A 23,313-nucleotide genomic window follows, 5' to 3' on the forward strand; every position below is an offset into this window, starting at 1 on the left:
CATATAAATGATATCATATGGCATTTTTCTTTCTCTTTCTGGCCCACTTCACTTTGAATGACAGTCTTCAGGTCCATCCATGAATCAATTAAAAGGGTTAAATAAGGTTCTTGGGAAAATGTTGAAGCCATTAAATATATTTTGCCAAAATGACTCTTTTTGTGTGCTGAGAAAGTGAAGCATGAAATGCAGAATTTTAGGTTATCATATAATTTTGTCAAAAAAATTGACAAATGAAAAACAAAATATCATTTGTGCTTCATATTCATTTAAAAATAAATGAATGCCTATATTCTATTTAAGAAAATAAAATCCATATTTTCATAATTTTTCTAAATAGTTGAAGACAGTCCCAAAAAACCTTTTCACCTTAAATTCTGAATTTATTATTAGTTTTTGAATTTAGTTTAAAAATCATAGTAATTCATATGAATAGTTCTAAAAGAAGTTAAATCATAAAGTATATCATTACTATATTTCCTTTCCAGTAAACGTTTTCTTACAGCTAACTTATTTTTAAAATTTTAAAATGCTTTGTAAGTGCATTATTACTAAAATTACTCAAATGTATCCAACAGAGCTATAAACCTTTATTAATATGATTAAATATATTACATGTTTCTAACAGTATTTTGTTAGTTGGATAAATGCCTTACAGAATCTTCTATTTAGGTCTGTGATCCAGCTGGAGTTCATTTTTGTGTCTGGTATGAGGTAGGAATCCAACTTTATTTTTTGCATATAGATATACATTTGTCCCAGCACTGTTTATTAAAACACTATTCTTTCCCCATTTACTTTTTTTAACTGAAGTATAGTCGGTTACAATGTGTCAATTTCTGATGTAAGTCATGCATGCAATGTCTCAGTCATGCATATACATACATATATTTGTTTTTATTTTCTTTATCATTAAGATTATTACAAGATGTTGAATATAGTTCCCTGTGCTATACAGAAGAAACTTAAAAAAAAATATATATATATATATATGGAGAGAGAGAGAGAGAGATAGGTATATATATATATAGTGGCTAACATTTGTAAATCTCAAACTCCCAAATTTACCCCTTTTCCATTCCCTCAGTAACTATAAGATTGTTTACTATGTCTGTGAGTATGTTTCTGTTTTGTAGATGAGCTCATTAGTGTATTCATTTTTTTTCTTTTTTTTATGTTCCACATATGAGTGATATCATGCGGTATTTTTCTTTCTCTTTCTAGCTTACTTCACTTAGAATGATGATCTCTAGTTCCATCCATGTTGTTGCAAATGGCATTATTTTATTTTTTATTGTGGTATAGTATTCCATTGTATAAATATACCACATCTTCTTTATCCAGTCATCTATCGATGGGCATTTAGGTGGTTTCTATGTCTTAGCTATTGTATATAGTGCTGCTGTGAATATTGGGGTGCAAGTATCTTTTCAAATTAGAATTCCCTCTGGATATATGCCCAGGAGTGGGACTGCTGGATCATATGGTAAGTCTATTTTTGGTCTTTTGAGGAATCTCCATACTGTTTTCCATAATGGCTGCACCAAACTGCATTCCCACCAGCAGTGTTGGAGGGTTCCCTTTTCTCCACAGCCTCTCCAGCATTTATCATTTGTAGACTTTTTAATGATGGCCATTCTGACTGGTGTGAGGTGACACCTCACTGTAGTTTTGATTTGCATTTCTCTGATAATTAGCATGTGCCTATTGGCCATTTGTATGTCTTCATTGGAAAATTACTTGTTTAGGTCTTCTGCCCATTTTTGAATTGGTTTTTTTTGTTTTTTCTTATAAAGTTATATGAGCTATTTATATATTCTGGAAATTAAGTCCTTGTCAGTCTCATCTTGTGCAAATATTTTCTCCCATTCTGTGGGTTTTCTTTTTGTTTTGCTTATAGTTTCTTTTGCTGTGCAAAAGCTTATAAGTTTAATTCTGTCCCATTTGTTAATTTTTGCTTTTATTTCTGTTGTCTGGGTAGACTGCCCTAGGAGAACATTGCTAAGATTTATGTCAGAGAATGTTTTGCCTATGTTTTCTTCTAAAAGGTTTATTGTGTCTTGTCTTATGTTTAAATCCTTAAGCTATTTTGAGTTTATTTTTGTGTTGTATGGTGTGGGGGAGTATTCTAACTTCATTGATTTATATACAACTGTCCAGTTTTCCCAACACCATTTGCTGAAGAGACTATCTTTACTCCACTGTATGTTCTTACTTCCTTTGTCAAAGATTAATTGACCAAAAGTTTGTGGGTTTATTTCTGGGCTTCCTGTTCTGTTCTATTTATCCTTATGTCTGTTTTTTGTACCAATACCATGCTATTTTGATTATTGTAGCCCAGTAGTAATGTTTGAGGTCTAGGAGGGTTATTCCCCCAGCTTCATTCTTTTTCTTCAGTATTGCTTTAGCAATTCTGGGTCTTTTGCGAGTCCATGTAAATTTTAGGATTGTTTGTTCTAGTTTTGTGGAAAATGTCCTGGATAATTTAATAAGGATTGCATTAAATCGGTAGATTACTTTGGGAAGTATGGCCATTTTAATAATATTAATTCTTCCAATCCAAGAGCATGGGAGATCTTTCCATTTCTTTAAATCATCTTTAATTTACTTAGTCAATGTTTTGTAGTTCTCCGCGTATGTCTTTCACCTCGTTGGTCATATTTATTCCTAAGTATTTTATTAAAATCTCTCTAGAATTTGATAGCTATGTTTCACCTATCACTTCCTGTCTTCTTAAGCTATTAGCATGGGACGGTTGACTTGAACTTTTAAAAAGATTCTTTTGTTTAGGAGACAGAGTGCAAAAAGACTGACAAATTATAGAAGGCAAGAAGATTTCTGTTAAGTTAAAATGTGGTGCAATGAGGTGGAAAGAAAATAATAATGTGCATTATAAGCTTTTGAATAGAGTGATCTGCAAATTACCTAGGAAGTTTAGAGAAAAGACGAAGATATTTTTAGTGACATTTCGCTCAGTAGCCATTTCCTGAAGTATTCTTAGCAGCACTTTGCATTTACCATAGATACATGAGTGGCAGAAAATAATGTCAAACCATCCAAAATTATGTGATGAATTCTGGTTTAATTTTATGAAGGATTTCAGTCAAATCATATTGAAAATCCACCTAGTCCTGTTTGAAGTCTAAGACATCTGGCATGTATCTGAAATTTTTTGTACAAGGGAATTTCTTTTCTTTTCTTTCTGAAGAAAACACCATATATCTCTATTATTGAAGGGTTCTTAATATGCAGTGTCTCGGGGCCCATCCAAATGGAGAGGATCAGTGGATATTTTTATGAGGTTGAAAATCAAGCAAGAAATCTGGGCTAGATATTTCACTCTAGGGGAGGGGGCTTCAGTGGTTGAAGAAAACTCATTCAGGAAAATAACAACAGCAACAGCACAGAGACATAAAGCAAGAATAGGCACCTGGGATAAGAGGACAAGGAGACTGACAAGAATCTTTTGGAGCTGAAAATAAACAGCCAGAACAGAGTGCTATCACAGATGTCAAAAGAAGAGAGAATTTTAAGAAAGGATGAGTCAAATGCTATTGAACCATATAGCTTTGAACCTTAGGAGGAAATCAGTGACCTTAGAAAGAAGTTTTCCAGAGCTATAAATTTAAGATTATAAAAAGCCAAATAGCATTTATTACAGTATTTATTTCAGAAAAGCAAATTATGTTTTAGGCATGATACAATTATATTTGTAATGAAATGAGAGAAAATTTCATTTAGCATCCATGTATTGATTTGATCTGCAGAGTAACTCTGAGGCTGAGAGACTTCAGGACACTTGCCAACTTCTCCCTTGGCAAGTGGCAGACCCAGAATTTGAGCTTGGATGTCCAGTACCTTATAAGGGGGTCATAGTCATACACTGAGTCCCAGAGCTGTGAAAGCAAGAGAAGAGGGGAAGAGACAGAGGGAAACAGGGAAAATCTTAGATAAAAACTTGTACTTGTTCATAAGTAAAGAAAACATAGGGAGGATATTAGTTTGGAGGAGTCAGGTGTTTATAGCTGACACCAACTGAAGAAGGTTTCCATAATGGTCAGTATTAGAGCAAATGTTCAAATATTTCCAAAACTTAACAACATAGAAAATATACCAATCAGTTGCTCTTTTAAAATATTATATAAATCATTTATTTGAGTGAATGAATGCTATTTTGCTTATTAATATTCGGAACATAGAGTGATAAATTGAAAGATTTTAGTGCACAAATTTTTATATAAAAGGACAAAACAATTGATGCCAAAAACAACTTCTAATTCTGTATTTTTAACAAAAAATATTGTTTGTGCACTACTTATAGCAGGGGAAAAAATGTATTTGTAGTATCTGAAGTATCACTCCAGAACTACCAACTTATTTTAATGCTTACTTTTAATACTATCTAATTTTGAAATGTGATCACATTTTTTTTTAGTAGCTGGACCAATGAGGATTTCAAGGAAATACACCAACCACAATCATCCCGCCTTTCAACACACACAGTTCTTGATAATCTTATTGTCTTTATTTTCTTTTGTTCCTATAGGTGGAAATAGATTTTGACTTTCAAATAAATCATTTTATCCTGGCTGACTGATTAAAATTTATTGTTTCATTTATATAAAATGATTACTTTAGGTAGTTTTACCTCATAAATCTTATTTAGTTTGAAGAATAATTTTGGAAAAGTATAGAATATCTTGATGTGGATATTTTATTCATTATTCCTTTTAAAGATCTTCAGAATGTATGAGGGATGAACACACAGATCTTTTGGTCTGCATTTTCCCTCTCTCCTCTCTGTGTTATACACCCTCAAAATTGTTTATATGTAGCAACATGTAAATGTCTGTCCACCGACCCCAGTCCATTTTGTCCATATAATCACCTAGTTGTGGTATGCATCATTTCACTATACTCTTAGAGAATTAGCATAAGTTCTCCAGTTTTAAAAAATGTTACTAAACTATATCTTAATATTAACCTACCCATATATAAATACAACAAAATGAATTTGTAAACCATCTTTTGGTACTCATTTTATAAATAAATGATATAGGCATTTTTAAGCCTAACTTCCTCTACTAATTTTAATTTTACATTTACTGCAACATTCTTAGACCTTTCCATACTGGTCGAATGGTTAGTTAAGGCAGTCTAGAAAGAGGGGAGGGAAAACATGAATGCATAAACTTTAAACTTTTTAAATTTATATTTTTATTACCTGGACATTGTCCTGTAAATTAAATATTTTAGCCAAAATCTAAAATGTTTTTTCATGCAAATTTTTTTCCCCAAATTGCCATAAATTCATTCTAGTAATTTGATCCTTTCAAGGAAACAAGCTATTTATTTGCTTTTTTGAAAGTCATTTAAATTAAGTGTACATGTGTGTGTAATTTAAATTATAAGTTATGTAGATTTCATTAGAGTAGCAATTTAGGATTAAGAACATATTTGTAAATGTAGATAAATTTTCCTCAACACACACCTGTATTTAGCACCAGTTGCTTAAATTTGACAGAATAAATTCTGAATATTTGTTTTTATAATTATACTTCAACTTGTGCATGACATTTGCTGATATACAAAAATGACAGGTTTCTGTGTTATGGGAGTGGATGATTGATTGCAAACAATGGGATGGAAAAAATGAGTGGAAGTAATTTATTTTACAGATAATTGTGGAGTAACTGTTTTCTACAGCACTTTCTTTTCTTTAAAATTGGTAGAGAACGCAGTATATCTAGTAATTTATTACTTTGTATTGATAACAACCAACATATTCAATATAAACACTTCAGGAAGTCGTCCTTATGGAGGGAACAGACTTCACTTTATTTCCAAAGAGCTTTCTCTGTGCCAGCAAGAAAGACAGCAGGCTTCATACACGTTTCCTAACACAAAAAATTATAATGTAAAATTTCTTCTTTCAGGCCTATGTGGAGGACAAGGAACTTTTCTTTTAAAATAGGAATCCTATGCTTAGTTTTCAGTTCTCCAATCACAGATGTTTTATGACAAAGCTCTTCAAAGTTTCTTAGTTTTCAAACTTCTATTAGTTTCCTCCTTGTATCTAAAATTCATGGTACCTGGATTTTTTCTCATGGAAATCCCAAAAACCTGAGTATCTTCTCCTTGAATGTATTTCATAACTGTTGTTATAGTAAATCCAAATTTGGTTTGTTTAATCTATTTATTCCTAAAAGTCTTCAAGAGTTCACTTGTAGAAGCAGTTTATTTTTCTTTGTCACAGACTCATATTTTAGCAAATTGCGTATTATTCACATCTTGAAGAAAATGCTCTTGGATTGATGCTTTCTTCACTTTGTTCTTAGAGGAAAAAAATAGTTCTTATTTTCTGAGTTTCCTGATTTTAATTAAGGTATTGTTCTGAGAAGGGCATTGGTTTATACCAACCACTCCCCTCCAGATGCTTCAGGATTTCACAGAAAAGCCATACATAGCAACTAAGGGACTCCAGTGTATACATTGCCACCTTGCTAATGGTTTGCAATTTTTATAAGATTAATTTTAGAGACTGTATTCAGCTATTGAGCTTTGCTAAATTTTTAAAACATAATTTGATAAATGAAATTTGAAATGGATCCAACTTTTAGCAAACCTTTATGTTAATTATCTTTCGTGGGTTTTTAAAAAGTTGTGCTTTTAAATTTAGGGAAATAAAGTTTAATAAAACCATACCAGAAGGAGCAAATTTAATGCTATTATAATGCCTCTAGAGGGCAGTATTAAATTATTTGAGGCTATACCTTAGAATTTTCTTAGGCAACTCACTCAACATTTGAAGAGGTGACAGTACACGTAGAAAAAGGTAGTATCCTTTTTGTAATCTTATTCCTCGATGCAAATAGCTGTGAAAGCCAGGCCCTCAAACTTGAGTGAACAAGTGTTGTAGGGAAGGGTTTTTTCAATTGAGCTCTTATCTACTCTCCAGAGAAAGAGTTTCCTTTCCTCTATTAGGGTCTGTGGACCATTATTGGCATGCTCCAAATATGCGAAGCTTAGAATCTGAAAATAAGGGCACTTGTCTTCCAGTGGACATTCTTTGCATGCAGGCCTCCCTAAGAACCACAGTTTTGGTCAGATCACATTATTTTCACATATGTGGTTTGAATTACAGATTTAAGAAAAAAAGGATTTAAATAAATTAATGATTACTTTAATAATTTTTTTGAGATTGTATCAGATGGAAATACACTTTTTATCCTCTGAGGATTCTCTCTTTCTATCTATGTCTCTATCTCTCTATCAATCCATAGATAGCTATCTAGATATCTCATATATCCCAGGGTGCGTGCACAAACACACACACACATATGCACACACATAGAGAAGTCAATCTTGAGATATATATATATATATATATATATATATATATATATATAAAACACTTTAAGTTATTTCTTAGTATACCTATGAATGAAAAAAAAAAACAGTTAAGTATAAAGGCGAATGAAACCCTCACTAGCTGCTGTCACTTAACGTTACCCTTTTCCACACAGAAACTGTGTTCCGTCCCTGAAGCACAGGAGCTATTCCTGAGACCAGGGTGAATTATTTGGCCTGCTCAAGTAGAGAACTGTAATTTACAGTTTTTCATTTCACTTCTTTTCTTTGTAGATGTATCTCTCCGAAGTTATAAAGTCAATTTGATTTTTCCTGAATAATCACGTCACACCCTGAGGTGATGAAAGAAGATTCGAGGCCCCAGCTGCTTTCCTGTATTCAAAACTGGTTGAAAGCGTGAAGTTTTATTCCTCTTGTTGTTGATATAAAAGGTAGGATCAGCATGACTGCTTTCCTCGTTCTTTTGGCATTCTCTTTGGGAGTGTAGAATATATTTTCTTTTGTAGAATATGCTTCCAAACTGAATACAGAATCTGTGGGATGCTTTTGCATTTCTTCCAGTATTTTTTTGTGAAGGAAATATTAAACATGCCCTTTAAATTTGTAGAAGTCATGCTTAATTTAAAATTAAGTACATAAGGAAATGTAGATTTTGGTTAAAAAAAACCTTATTAAGGGTAATTTATATATAGCTCATATTTCTTAGTAATCTGTGTTTGTACAGTATTGTGAATATTTTATAAAACCTTAGAGTATCTAAGTGAGAGGTACAAAGTATCATTCGTGCTTTAAAAATGGGAACACTGAATTTTAGAGTCAAAAGTGACTTCTGTAAGGTTACACGTAGATCAACATTGGCATAGGCAAGAAAAGTTTTCTGACTCCTGTCTAAAATTTCTTATTACAACGAAATCCTTTATCAGAAAACAGACATCCTCTGAGAGTAGAGAGGAAACAAAGTCCATTTGCTTCCAACTTTCTCTAAACATTGGGAAGCTTCTCAGAAGGCAGATCTCTAGTCTCTCCTCCTACAAAATAATTTCCACCATGATTTTGTGGTATGAGGGAAATTAATGGCTCTGAGTGTGGTAATCAAGCATTCTCAGTTTGTCAGACACACTTGCCTTGTCTTGTATTTCCACGCGTTAGTTCAGACTCTTATCTCTGTGTAGATCACTTATCTTGAGCACACCCTCACTCCCAGACACCTTGCTGAGTAACTCTTACTGAAACATTAGATTTTAGCTTAGATATCAATTCTTAGAGAATACCTACCTTGTCAAATGGCTATCTAGGGTCCTACCTCTGTGTACTCATAGCATCCTGCACTTCCTTCATCACATGAACATATCATGCTTTCTTGTTCTCCTAACAACAGTTCACTAGACTAAGCTCCAGAGGGCAAGGGCTCTGTCTCTTTTTTTACATTTGGGTCCTCAGTTGTAGGCACAGTGCTTGTAACCATTAGGTACTCAAGTAACATTATGTAAATAAATAAATGTAACAGATATATCTTATGATTCTAAGCTTTATGTCATATTGTTCTTTTATTGAGAAAGCTCATACTTCTATTCATATTTTTTTGTATTCAATATTTTTATATCTTGAACTAATCTCATTTGTACAGGAAATCTTCAAGAAGAGTATATGAAGAAAATTTGTTCCTAATCTATTTGAGACTGACTTGTTAACTTGATGCCTCACAACTTTAATATTTATTTATAAAACCTAAGACATTTTTCTACATAAGCACACTGCAGCCATCAAAATCAGGAAATAGACTTCGAGACATCATGGCTGTCTAACTTACAGACTATTTTCAATTTTTGCTAAATGTACTCAGTATGTACAGACCTACACATGGGAATAGTAGATCTGACAGAAGGAACACAGGCTTCTATTAACACTGCTGAGCAGCTGAATTAACCAGTCCTGGAGCTGCCATAACTCATGACTTTCTCTACTGTTCATAATAAATTTCTACATTGTTTAAGCTACTTTGAATTGACTTTTCTGTTACTTGCAAATAGTTGTTTGCTATGATTTCATTTCATGTTGGTCTTAAACATTTCCGTTAGAAATTCAAAATAGTGAAAACATAGGGATTTTAATTTAGAATTATTTTATATATTTCCCAGCATCAGATATAATGTTTCACATATAATATATATTCAGTAAATATCTGCTTATTGATTATATTCTTCCTAAAACTTTATTAGAATCATGCACCTTTGCTTCTAAATTTAAAAGTCAAATATTTTATACATTTCCATTATCATTAACTAATTGCTTAGAAAGAAAATTATCAAATCATGCAATTTTAAGAGGAGAAATTTATTTAAATGGCTTTATTATGATTTTTTTCTTTTTTCCCCCCTTTATTATGAGAGCGTAGAATGTTAGGTTTGAAAAAAGAAAAACTTATAGATTACCTAGCTCAGCTCTCTGTTATAGACTTAGATTCCATGGTCCAGAAATGAACTCAAAGTCTAGTAGAGTTTCATCAATCTCTGTAACATGCCTTTCTAAATAGTCCTGCATAGTCTGAGCTCATTGCAAACATACAGGCTTGACTACATCATCCTCTTTTGAGTTATACTTTGGATCTGATACAAAACATTGTCAGAGAAATATCTGTATCTAATCTATTTATCATTTTGATTCAACTTTCCTTAACATTCTTTACTTCCATTACTATGCTACCATCCCCTATATTGTAATGCATTATATAGCAAAGTCACTTAACTTTTTCCCCTGCAGGAATGTGTCGCCTACCATATAGTCTATTATCAATGAGATATAAGAGGCAGAATATTGTAGTTCTTAAGAGCATGGATTCTGTAGCCACTGCCTCAGTTAGAAACCCCACCTCTCTACTTGCTGGCTGTGGGAATTTGGGGAATCTAAATTAATCTTTCTGGGTGTTTGTTCCCTTATATGCAAAACAATGAGAGGATTAATATTGACCATTTAGGATGGTTGTAAGGATTAAACTATTTAATACATGTAAAGTTCAAGGGACATCATAAACTCTTAGTGTGTATTGTCAGTTTACAAAAGGTCACTCTTAAATATGATGCCTGAAGAAAGTTGTGCATGATTATTTCAGAGCTATCTATGCTCTATTCTAATCAATCTCACTTCTTTATACATTTGCTATTTATGAATTCTCTGCCACTTCTTAAGACATTTTTAAAATAAAATTCTTCCATTTTTGTATTGTTCAACATATTTCCAAAATTCTGAAAGAAAAGCTGCCTTTGAGTTACAAAAAACAAAGTCAATCATAAAAGTTCTGTGTATCTCTTTACTTTTAAATGTTTAATGACTTTTATGATAAAGTAGTAAATAGAATTCTAGACAAAAAGCATACAGAAAACATAGAGCGATTGATAGAAGATCAGATAAATCTAGTTTTTACTGATTTTCTTAAAATGATGTTTGATTTCACAATTGCTTCAAGCATGCAGCTTCTTAAAGGTCACTTCGGGTATCCCCCAGCTGAGAGAGAGATGACTAAGAGGAGTTGATACAGAATGAGAGATGTAGTTGAGCAAAAAAGAGCTGGTCATAGGATCAAAGTGAAAATAAAGAATAAGGCTAGTTTTGATGAGATTAAAATATGAACTAATAATATGGTTGGTAATAATGTTTTAGTTTCCCAAGTATTTCACTGACACTGTTACTGTTGATATGTTACAGGGAAAAACTTCCTAATCATTCAGTTCCTACCTGGGTTTGTGCCCTTTTGAACTGATGGAAGGACGTATTCATTTATTTTCTGATATTTTATCTTTATTTCTTATTTCAAATGCACACTTAGGCATGCATTTAAAAATGATTTTGTATTTTCTTTTATATTACACAATTCTGAATAACTCAGCCAGAAATTTTCCTCGTCTGTATAGTTTCCATGTAGAAATTCCATATTCCTTGTGCTGAGACTCCAGCTCATGAGGAAGTGTTGGTGAGTGGCCTGTAGCTAGGAGTTGAATCTTAATCCCCTGCTGGGCCAGTTGGGTGAGTTCAGAGGTGGGCTGTTGGGACAGGGAAAAGAGGTAGGGGACAGAAGAGATACATTTCTTACTCAAATTTTCCTCCAGTTTGCAACTCAATCCTTTTGTGTTAACAAGTTCTTTTGGGAATATAAATCAGGATGGCCAGCACTGCAGATCATATGTTTTTGTATCCTTTGTCTAAATCATATCAACAGTTAGTAGGGATTGTATTACTGTTTGAGAGGAAAGGGAAAAAAATCTGGGATGTAGGAAAAATGGAGAAAGAGAGGAAAATAAAGGAAAGGCTGAAGAGTTGCCAGGATTTCATTATAGACTCCTGACTACCTCCTCCTCCTTTATCTTTCTTTTTCTGTTGTGGCACAGGGTTTCCTGTGTTCCTGGCTGTGTAGGAGACATCTGTAGTAAATATGGATGTTCCTGTTTACATTTATTTAGCATCAGGGTTTTCTGGGATGTCCGTTGGAGAAAGGGTGCTTACTCAAAATGGTCAGAAGTAGCTACCATCTATTTCCTTCAAACCAAACTTAGCTGGACCCTGATAGGCATATATAGCAGTTTGTCAAAAAACAGGAGGCAAGGATTTGTCCCATCAACTAATTTATTCTCTTGTCCAGAAGAGGAGTAGAGGTTGTAGAGTCATGCCTGCTGCATGCATTGTCTCCCTTCCACATCTTCACCAGTGCTTCTCAAAGCTCTGTGCCCCTGAACTTTGCCCACCCCCCAACAGGCAGGCACACACATGCATGCACACGTGCACACACACACATGCAGGCGCACACACACCCACACACGCAACACGCACGCACGCAGGCACATGTTCTCTAAGACCCTCTCTGGCCTCTAATTTTTGGTTTTGCCAGTACCTCGTTGCATCAGACGTATGCCCTGTGTATCTTGTGATCTCCACTGTCAAAGGATTCAGTCACAGGCTTTTTCTCCTTTTTCTTGTGAATTCTTATTCTGTCAAGAGTAAGATACAGACTGAACAGTCTAGCAGCAGCCCTGGCAAATTTCTGCAGGAATTACTTAAAAGTAAGAACATTTACAATAGTAATCAGCATAGTCTGGTCCCTCGTGAAGAAGGCACATCCTTCCATTAACGTGACTTTGATCCTATTCCTTGAAGATAATAACTCAACATTATTTCACTGTGGGATATTTTACTGAATTTCTAAGCCAGTTTTTTAAAATAGGCTACCATATACACTGAGAAGAACTTTGAGCCATTCAGAAGAGGTGGTATCAGCAGCTTCAAATAGGATCTGACTCCCAACTTTATCTCCCAAGAAAAATGGATTGCTTTCAGTTCATCCCATTGTACATGGTGGACTCACTTTCTTAAAGAATAGTCTGAAGGCTGACTTGATCTCCTCAAGTTAACCTTTTTGAAAATTTGAAAGATTTTGTATTCTGTATATGAATGACAGGAACTTTGTAGATGTTCAAAATTATTTTTATTTATTTATTTGTTTGTTTATTTATTTATTTAAACAGTGGTACTAGGGATCGAACCTAGGACCTTGAGCATGCTAAGCACATGCTCTACCTCTGAGCTATACCCTCCCCCCACTAAATATTTATTGAATTGAATAAGATGAGACTGTCAATTTTTACTTATATTTACTTTCTTCAGTATTTGTCAATTGAGGCTATTCACTCATTCAGCAAGTGACTTCTGAAGGCCTATTATGTACCAAACACTGTTTTTGAATAGTGCTTCTCCATCTTTTTACACCATCTCTGCAAAATTTATATCCACAACACAGCTTTAGTAACATCTCTCATCATATATGGTGATTCTTAAAAGGATCTGAGGGACAAGTGTTTTCTTAGCAAAGGTGCATTGAAATGGTGAATACCAGAGAGCTCTGTGTAGATTGAGAAGCTCTTGGCCTCATTACCACACTCTTCTCTGATGTCCTAAGTGTTCTTGAACTTCTACCTTCCCTTCTTAAATTTCAGTAGAAGATGAACAAATTCTACTGAGGAATTTGAATTTGGCTAACATAGCATAATGTACTTTATAATTGACAATAATTTTATAATTGTAACTTTCAGCTGCCTTTTAATGCAAACTTGTGTTTGAAAAAGTTTGAAAATTTTCCTATGAGGTACTTTTTTCTTTTAATATTAAATTATATTATGCCTAAACAGAAACTAAATGGAAAGGAAAGAAAAATCTTTTTTCTGCTTTTTTTTTACTTTATGTTTACTTAAAAGCTTTACTGTCAGCTTATCTTACAAAATGTACTCAAAATTAAATTATTTTTCAAAGTACAGTGGTGGGACTTGAGAAATAGATACCACAAATTAAGTTTCTTCCAGTTCTTCCAAATATTTAGGAACCAGTGTTTATTGATTGACTTAAAATTTTTTTTTCCTCAGAGCAACTTGAATGGAAAGTGATTGTTCCATTAAAATCTATCCAGGATAGTAGATTTAGTAGTTTCTTGGAAGATATGAATAGATCCAGACACTATAGACCTGTACTCTGAGATGAGATTATATTTTCACTTTTAATTTAAAAAATCCTTGATATATTCAACTATTAGGAAGTAATAAAAGACTTAATATGGAACTAAAAGTAAAAGGTAAGAGATATTCATATAAAACCATCATTTAAAAATGAAATACAATGCTTTTGTAGCAAGACAACAATGGCATTAACATCCCCCTCAGCTTAACTAAACTTTAGATGGACTTCTTCCTGACTCTAGACCCCAACCTCCGTTTTCTTAGATCATTTACTTTAGGAAATTTGTAATTATAAAATTTTCTCTGCCCTTTGAGATATAATCTTTTCACAAGCTTCTTGCTAGTTTTACAATCCAGGAATGGCTTTCTGAAGGGCCTGGGAACCACCCCTTTGAAATGTCTGATCAAGGAAGATGGTGCTTCTATTTCCAAGTCTTTATGAGAACTAACTTCTCTGGGACACTTTGCTCCAACTTGTAAACTACTTCCTATCCTAGAGATGTGTGCAAATTTACTTTTCCTTTGAGTAAGCCTTATTAGAAAACACGAGTAGCCTATGAATCCCCCTGACTCAGCTCTTAAAAATTACTCTCTTTATTTCAGTAGAATTGAGCTGAAACTGAGCTCTGACCATTTTCCTGTATTGCAATGGTCTTGAATAGTCTTCCTTGCCTGTTTAAGTTAGTCTGGTACAATTTTTGCTTTAACAAGCATTATGTTCTATGGTAGTTTATGCTACAAATGAACTAAGAGGTTTATAAATACATAACTATTCTACTACATAAAATATTTTGTTTCTTAAGTAGTATTAATGAATCATCTACCACAAATGCTTCTGTAGAAATTATACTTTATATAATAAATTCAAATTAGAAGTATTCTGCTTCTGATTCATCACAAATATATTCTTTTTTGTATGTGGGAGTATATGGGTTTGTATTTTTTCTTGCATATATGATGCATCTGTTTGTCTATAGAGGAAACACAAAAAATCTATTTATTTAGCGTATCAGTCAATAAGTCCAAAGATGCTGTATTTGAACTTTAAATTTCTCATGCAGAGAATCCAATAAATTCTTCCACAGATTCCCTTTGGCATCTGAGTAAATTTCTAGTGCCCTTTAAATTTTTATGGCTGTTTCTCCTGTTCTCTTACCCCAGAGGCAATGTTTCACTTCTTTCACAGTATCTCCACGCCCTTACTTGCTGACCCTCTCCTCCAGTGTTGAATTAACACATAGCTTCTAGACCCTGCTGGTTTCCCCCTGGACTATGTCTTTCTGGCCCCTCCTCTTTCTTTCTTCTTCTTCTTCTTTTTTATTTTTTTAACACTTTATTTTTGTCCTTATTGTGTAAACTGTAAGAGATTCTTAGTATTTCCACAGATTAGCCTAAAAACACCCACGTCCAAGTTGCTTTGTACATTTATATTTGTGTTCATATTTAGAGATAGATTAAATTTTGTCCAGGATCATGTAAGAAAAATGTAATAAAATGGACCTTTATATTAGGATGGGTTCTGATTCAGAATAAAACCTTAATGATACGAAGTTTAGTACATAAGAAGCTTATATGTCACTAACTTGTTTTCTCAAATTTCATGAGCAAGAAATTGTCAGACTTTTTGATTAGTTTTATTTCTTTAAGAGGCTAGGTGCTGCAAATATTCTTGTAAAGTATTAAAGTCAAGAAATAACAAAAAATAGGAAGAATTATATTCAGTTGAACATATTAATGTGACAATTCAGAACTCAAATGTACAGTGAGCATTAATTCAGTAGATAAATATTTATATATCATCACATAAAAATAATTGAACCAAATGAAGTGCAGACTGTCTTTTAAGTGTATATATGTTTAAGATAATAGAAAGTGGTTCAAATTATATACATTGGTTTGGCGGAGATCACCTTATCAGTTCTTCAGTTTTAATGATAATTGTGGCTCATCACTGATTCTGCCAGGGTGGTAGGTAGTGATATTGAAGGAAACTAAAGTGATGTCATCGACACATTGACCCTCTATTGCTCTCATATCAATATGGTGCCTATAGAATGTCAATGAGTCATGTATAAAGTCGCTGAATTCTCAGTTGCAGTACAGTTAACTGTTGTCTAAAACCTGTTTTATGCTGTAAGGTAGCAGCTTCTTCAGTTTGTTAAGAAAATAATCTGCATTATTTATGAACTGATTTTAATGTCAAATGGTGAGATTACTAATTATGCACTCCTTTTACCTGTGATGAGACGTGTGCTGATGAATATAGATGTTCTTTGATAGGTAGCACCTCCAATGTGCAAAATTTTACTGTGAAATTATATGAATTTGAATGCTACTTCTGTTTATGTTGGATTAAATTCATATTTCTAAATTCAGCACTCTCTTCCCTCTCTTTCTTGGTTCATTTTCAACTGTCAAAAGTCACAGCTTTCCTCAAAGCATTATAAATAACGTAAAACAAATGTAAACGAATGAGAAATAAGGATGACAAATTCCCAAGTTTTTAGGGAGGTGGTAAGGGACATGTACGGAAATGCACTCTATTTTATCCGCAGTTAAATTCTATATCATTCTTATAGATTCAGGAAATTATAAAACAGCAATGAATCTTACAGATTTTCTTATAGTCTTAGGTCTTCTTAAAAAAATTTTGAAAGTGTATTTGACCCTATTTTTACTCTGTGTCACAGAAAATGTATGATAGATGTCAATAGTGAGAACAATCTCTGGTTTATTTTTTTTCCTTTATTTACATGTCAAAGTATATTAGTTACATTATAATGATTTAGGATCAAATTTTCTCCCTTTCAAAGAATTCAACAGTAATTTTACAATTTGTATATTAATGGAAATGTGATCAAATATAGTTTCTTTTATTTAATAATCATTCAGGGATATTTGCACTTGAATAATATATGATGTCAGTATATCTTTTGCAGCATAGAACACCAAAAACTTAATTCAGTAACTGTGAGCAAAGTTGAGTAAATATGTTTATTATACAAATGGAAAACAAATTTTTATGCCTAACACTATAATGGTGTTGTTTGAAATATCATTTATCTTTTCAGGTGTTCTTCACACTAACATTTAAGATATTTAAATCTCTTGTATTTCTTGGAGTAGAGCATGTTCTGAATGAGAATTAGGACATATCAGCATTAGAATTATTAGAATGTATTATTCCTGTAAATTAAAAAAAAAATCAAAGAAATGCATAGCATTTATGCCAAATAAAGTAACCAAGATATATTTTTATTGTTTTTAAACTAAGCTAAAACTATATTTTGGTAAAAACAGTAAGTGCAATTTTTGGAGAGTTATGTTGTGTAATCAGAGGCCATTTTATAGTTTTTATTAGTAGTCAGCCTCCACAATTACTGATTTTTTTTTTTTTATCATCTACATTTCAAAACTCACCAAGCACTGTAAAAAAGCCTCTATGGCTGCCTGATAAATTGCTCTAAAACTCAGTGTTTAAAAAAAACCATTTAAAACAAACAGTATTTTATTTGCTCACACAGAAGTCAGGATCTTCAGCTGGGATCACTTGGAAAACTGAGGCAAAGTGGGACAGCTTGAATGGGACAATATGTACAGTCTGTTGGTTGTGAATATGGACTCTGTTTCTAGGCTCTCCTTCATATAGCCACTCCACGTGTCCAGTTTGGGCTACCACACAGAATGGCGATTTCTAGGTTCCAAGAATACATGTTCCAACAATACATGTTCCAGTGTTTTAATAAGCCCCTGCTTGCTTCATGCTTACTAATGTTGCATTGGCCAAAGCAAGTCACATGACCATACCTAGTCACAACATTAGGAGGATACCACACAAAGGTATGAATATCTGCAGGTATGTTTCATCAGGGGCCACTCATACAAGAGTTTACACAGTATTATTGATCAGAATATGAGAATTCCTACCAATTGAAGATCAAATTTGAATGTAGCCTTCCTAGTTTTCTTATTTTTACTTTAGCTTCTTTTGATTTACAGTTTGAAAACCATAGAGAAAATCATGAGGAACTAAATTTTATGCTGAAAAATAGATGTAAATCTCAACAAAATTTTCTCAATAGTTTTAAATTAACATTTGAAATGGAATGTAAAATAGGATTGTGAACTGAGGTTTGGTGTTACAGATTTAATCAAATATCACAGAAACAAACATAAAGCTGGAGCATTAGATTAAGATTTCAATATAAGAGTATCAATGACAGCTTATACATTTTAAAGTAGGAATAATGGGTACTATACCATTTTCATTTATCACCTTATACTTAATGTAAACTTCTCAAGTTCTTTCCTCTGCAGTTTAAAGGAGATGCTCATATTTAGTTTTTAATTTTTCACATAGTAAGTATGTTGGGGAGCTCTTTTCTTTTCTCTGCTGTTTCTGTGTCTTCCAACAAATAGGTAATATTTATGTGTTTTTGTGATTATGATTTGTTGATTCTCAACTTCTATTTTTGAAAGCATAAGATATAGAGTAACTTGGATGCTTAGAGCCAAAAAACTGTTGATTTCATTTTATATGATCTCCTTAATATCACCGAGTAGGTATTTCACAAACTGCCTCCTTGTATCCTAGGTTACATATTCTTAGAAATGTCACCCCAAAATAGCTTCCTGCCAAAGCGCTTGTCATCAGCCCTCTTCCATCCATTCCTTTTCTCATCTAGTGTGGTTTTCTGATTTGAATCTCCTTCCCTTTTCTTTCTTTATCTTCTCAAAGATTCTATTGTAAGAATCTCTATTTCTAGACAACCCACTTTAACTTGCTTCAGAGGTTCCCAACACCCAGTTTCCTTATTCAAAATAATCTTCAGTAGAAGTGAGAGGAACTGATATTATAGCAGTTGCAAAAAAAAAATATAGAAATAAATTTGCATATATTTGAAAGTCACATAATGGGAACTAAAATTGGAGAGGGATTACTTTACATGTAAAAGTGCTTTTCAGATTGTAAAGTGCTATACAAATTTAAGGTGTTATTATGAATAATAATGGTGATGTTGATGGTGATCATGAAATCAGTATCCTTTACTAAAGACTAGTTAAACCATGAGGAGTTGTTCAGTTAATTTAATATTCATCATAGAATACCTTCCAAATCATTGAACTGTCCACATTATAATAGCAGCTATTTCAAAAAGATTTTTTACATGGGTTCATTTATATATCATAGTCTTCGTGAATGTTCACTTTCAATGCTAATCTATGTTAGATGAAAAGTTATAAACTTGGAATCCCTATTGTTATGTGGAGTAATTAGCAGATAATTTGATAATTGACTCGGTCTGTTTTTTAAATAGGTTTTCCTCAAGTCTATAAATACTTGGTTTATTTTAAAATTCATCCGACAACAAGATATGGGGATTATATGTGTGCTATTTTGAACAAAGCGCAAAATCAATGGTAAACCATAAGTACTGAAGGGACATCATTGTAAACTAGTTATTGATGTGCTAAAAGTCATTTACACCTGCCATGGAAGATAGATTGTGACACTATTAATTTAACTGGCAGTGGGTATACTAGCATAGCTGCCGTGTAAACCAGCAGTCCACCATCTGTAAAATTTTATGCATATTTTGTGCAGATAGCTATACTGTATTTTGACAACCCCAAATCAGCTTTAATCTGTCAATTTCAAAGTTTGTCACCAGAAAGTTCATCTGAAGGAGATTGTCTGTTCAATTCATGTTAAATGCAAAATGATTACAGTAGATAACACTTAGAAAATGCACCATTTCTTGGAAAAATAAAGTTGTTTAACATGGTTATTATGTACTTTCAAGGCATAAGACAGTTTTTTAAAAAAGCACATCTTAAAACGCCAACATGCAGTGGTATAATGAAAGATATATTTACTCACGGAAGGCATCTGGCAACAGCAATAAAAGTAAAGATGCTTTTCTCTGCAATAATTCTTCATTCACATAACAATATCTAAGGGGGTAAAAATGGTGCAATGCTGAATTTTCATTTCTAGTTCAGTTTGAGGGAGACTTGACACTCTATTCCAAAGTGAACATTTTTTTCCTACAATGTCCACAGCCTTCCCACCCTCGACATTTAAAGCCATTTGGCTTTAGTGAGGGGTCGGTCCCTTGACAAGAGAGTCTGCGCTGTCTTTCTCCAGGGCCCTCTCACTTAAATATTCCAGCAGTTGCATTGAATAGCAGCTGAAAACTATCAAGGCACAAAAAGGCTCTGACTTTTAATCTCAAAGAAATTTTAGTAAGATTTGGGAGAGGAAAGCAGTCTCAAGACAGCAGAGTGTTTCTGACACATGATCACTCATAAATTTTATTTTTATTTAAATTTTTCCCCCAATTTTAGTCTATCTTGCTTAAATGTTATATATTGCATTAAGTGAAGCAGCAAAAGGAAAACAATGGTTCATGAAAAACTTGGGAAAGAAACTGAAGAACAGCATCGTCCTTCAAAAATTGTAATGAGTTATAACAACATTATAGTTCATATAACAGCATGAAGTTCATGAATGGGCCTATATTTAGCTCAATATTAGCACCTATGAAAACACATACTCTCCAGGTCAGGTACACAAAAATGGTTCTGCATGTTTTGCATGTGTTACGCTTTTTAAGTGATTGAGAAACTTTCATCTTAAAGTGTGTCACTATTTTACAAGGATTTTGGACCCATTTTTATGAAACTTTTCTGTTATCCAATACCCTTTGTTATAATTGTGTAACAGTTGGAGAACATTTTTTTCATTAAAAAGAAATAGGTTTCGTTGAGTGGACAGTGAGTGGGCTTGTTCTTTTGTTGTATACTGACTGCTGACAGATACTTCTTTCCTACAGAAAACTGCCTGTGTTTTAACCTGTACACACAGAATATACTGAATAAGTGTTCAGTTTTTCCTCTTTTCCGAAGTATTTGGAAACTCTTGTAATTAGAAATAATTTCTCATTTCCAGACCTAACATTGTTATAGAGAATCATGTGTGCGGGTTTTATATAGGACATGTATTTGTTTTCTTTTAAAATTCTAAGTGGAATCAATTTCAGCAACATGAAAAATTTGGGGTATTTTCTTCAAAAATAGGGCTTACCCACATTGTCCATATGGCTGTCTTCTATTCTTTACTGTTTTGCAGTTGGCTTTTTATTCCACCATTAAAAAAATTCTTATTCAAGATCACCACTAACCTCCTAACTGATACATTAAGTACCAGTTCTTTTTCCTTTTTCCTCTCTGCAGTGTTTGAAAATGCTGATCCACCCCTACTTCACACTTTTGCTTCCTTAGTCTGATTATTCCCTTTTCTGTCTTTCCTTCATAGTCCTGAACCATTCACCTGATTCCTGAATAGAAATAGTCTTCATGATTAAATGATCAACTTTTCCTCCTTTTATGACTATCTCTAGTCAAATCTTATAAAGTTTTTATGGAATAAATCATTTCAAATTTCTCCCCAGCCCACCTTACCAATGTGAATTCCTTTTCTCCAAATGTCTACTGAATATCGTTCAGTCAACCCATATTTATTTGGTGGTGACTATATATCCAGCACCAGGCTTATTCTGAAGATACAAATGTGAGGAAAATCCAACATGGTCATTGCCATCATGGTGCCTCAGTTCTTGCAAGAAAATGAAAATTCAAATAATCTCAAATAATCAATGTAAAATTAAATCTGTGTGAAGATTATGAATGGGACTCCTCTGAGAACATGTAATAAGATCTGATCTAGGGAAAGCTGCTGTTAGAAGTGATGCTTAAACTGATGTTTAAAGACACATAAAGTCTGACAGTAGACATTAACTAAGTGAGGAGACATGTGAGTGTTCCAGACCATGGGAAGAAATCAGGTTTAAAGGCCTTTGTAGAACTGTCCTTGTTTGTCTCTCAAAAAGGCCAGTGTTGTTGAAGCACATGTGAGATGAGGCTAGTCAGGAGAGGCTGGATCTTACCGGCCTTTGTAAGCTGTGACAGTGCATTTTTATTTTTATCCTGAGAACCAGTTTTCAAGCAGTCCAAGGGAGTTGTGTGGTATGACAGATGTTCATTTTGAAAATATGATGCAAGATGCAGTTTGGAGAAAAAACTTGAGGGAGGCCAGAGAGTTAGAGGAGTAGAATGAAGAAACTTACGGATGTGACCTAGCTGAAGGATCATGGTGGTTTAGCCTGCTGTGTGGTGGTACCAAAGGGGGAACTTGGTGGGTGATTCAAAAGGTACTTAGGAGGCAAAACCATCAGGACTAGGTGATGGATTGATGTGGAATGGGCAGTGAGAGAAACTGAAAGAAGGTTCAATGATAAAATCCTGACTTCTGAATAGGGATGCCAGAATAAATACAGTCCAGTTAAATTTGAATTTCAGATAAACAATGAGGTTTTTTTTAGTATATATAAGTATGTCCCATGCAATATTTGGGAATATATGTATGTGTGTATATCTAAATGCATATATATGTATGTATGTATGTATGTATGTATGTATGTATGTATGTGTATATATGTGTGTATGTGTATATATAAAGAAATTGTTCGTTGTTTATCTGAACTCCAAATTTATTTGCTAAATCTGGCAACCCGCTTTCTGACTTGCCATCTCTGCATTAAAACAATAAGAGAACCAAGAGGAGAATATGCATAAGGTTTTGCTCATGTTGAGTTACCTTTTAATTCTAGGACACTCAAGAAGAAATATCAAAAAGGTACTTGGTACCTTGAGTAAAAGGGTCTGAGATGAAGATATTTTTGTATGATTTCTCCAGAAGTAGCTCAAATTTTACATGTTCTAAACAAAATCATTAAAAAAATCAAATTATTCCTTTCCCTTAATTTCATCAGTTTTGTTATTGATGCTACCATTATCCCAAGGAAACAGAAATTAAATAATTACTATTGTTTTTTTCTATTATGTTTCCCCATTGATCCTCTCAGTCACCAACCCTTGCTACTATCAGTTCAATATCTCTCAGTATTAATATCTCTCAATATCTGTTATCTAATTTTTGGCAATCTTTTTCATTTGAACACCCCTTACTTTAAAAAGTATTATTATATAAACAAGTCTAGTCAGTTTCTGGTCTGTGTTGCTTCTGTAATATTCCTACTCAATTATAGCATCAGTCTCTAAACTTGTAGTGACTTCACATTTCCTTTAAATAAATGCCACTATGATCTTAATTGTTTTTATGAAATGACTAATTTTCTTAAATCTAAGAACTCAGAGGCTCAAATAGATTTTAAAGAAATGCAAATATTTATGCTAAATGAATTTTACTTTTATAGGTAGTAGAAATAAGCAGTTGAAAATATAAGGGAAGTAGTTTAATTATGCATTGTCTAAGAAACAATGTCTTAAGAATGAAAGAGTGAAAGGATAAGATAGACGGAACTGTCAGGAACCAACGAAATCCATTCTCATGTTGACCAGTTAAGCATGAACCTGAAAACACAGA

At 33.2% G+C, this 23,313-nt stretch overlaps 1 long non-coding RNA gene across 1 annotated transcript in view; it reads left to right on the top strand.

The window, feature by feature from the left end:
- The window catches only part of LOC123615188 (uncharacterized), a 464,042-nt gene that overhangs the window by 439,536 nt on the left and 1,193 nt on the right, over positions 1-23,313 (top strand). The window contains exons 15-16 of the long non-coding RNA XR_012505525.1: positions 673-714; positions 7,645-7,802. This is a non-coding gene — a long non-coding RNA (uncharacterized LOC123615188). The remainder of the gene's footprint in view (positions 1-672; positions 715-7,644; positions 7,803-23,313) is intronic.

Source organism: Camelus bactrianus, chromosome 3, assembly GCF_048773025.1.
Source record: "Camelus bactrianus isolate YW-2024 breed Bactrian camel chromosome 3, ASM4877302v1, whole genome shotgun sequence".
NCBI lineage: Eukaryota > Metazoa > Chordata > Mammalia > Artiodactyla > Camelidae > Camelus > Camelus bactrianus.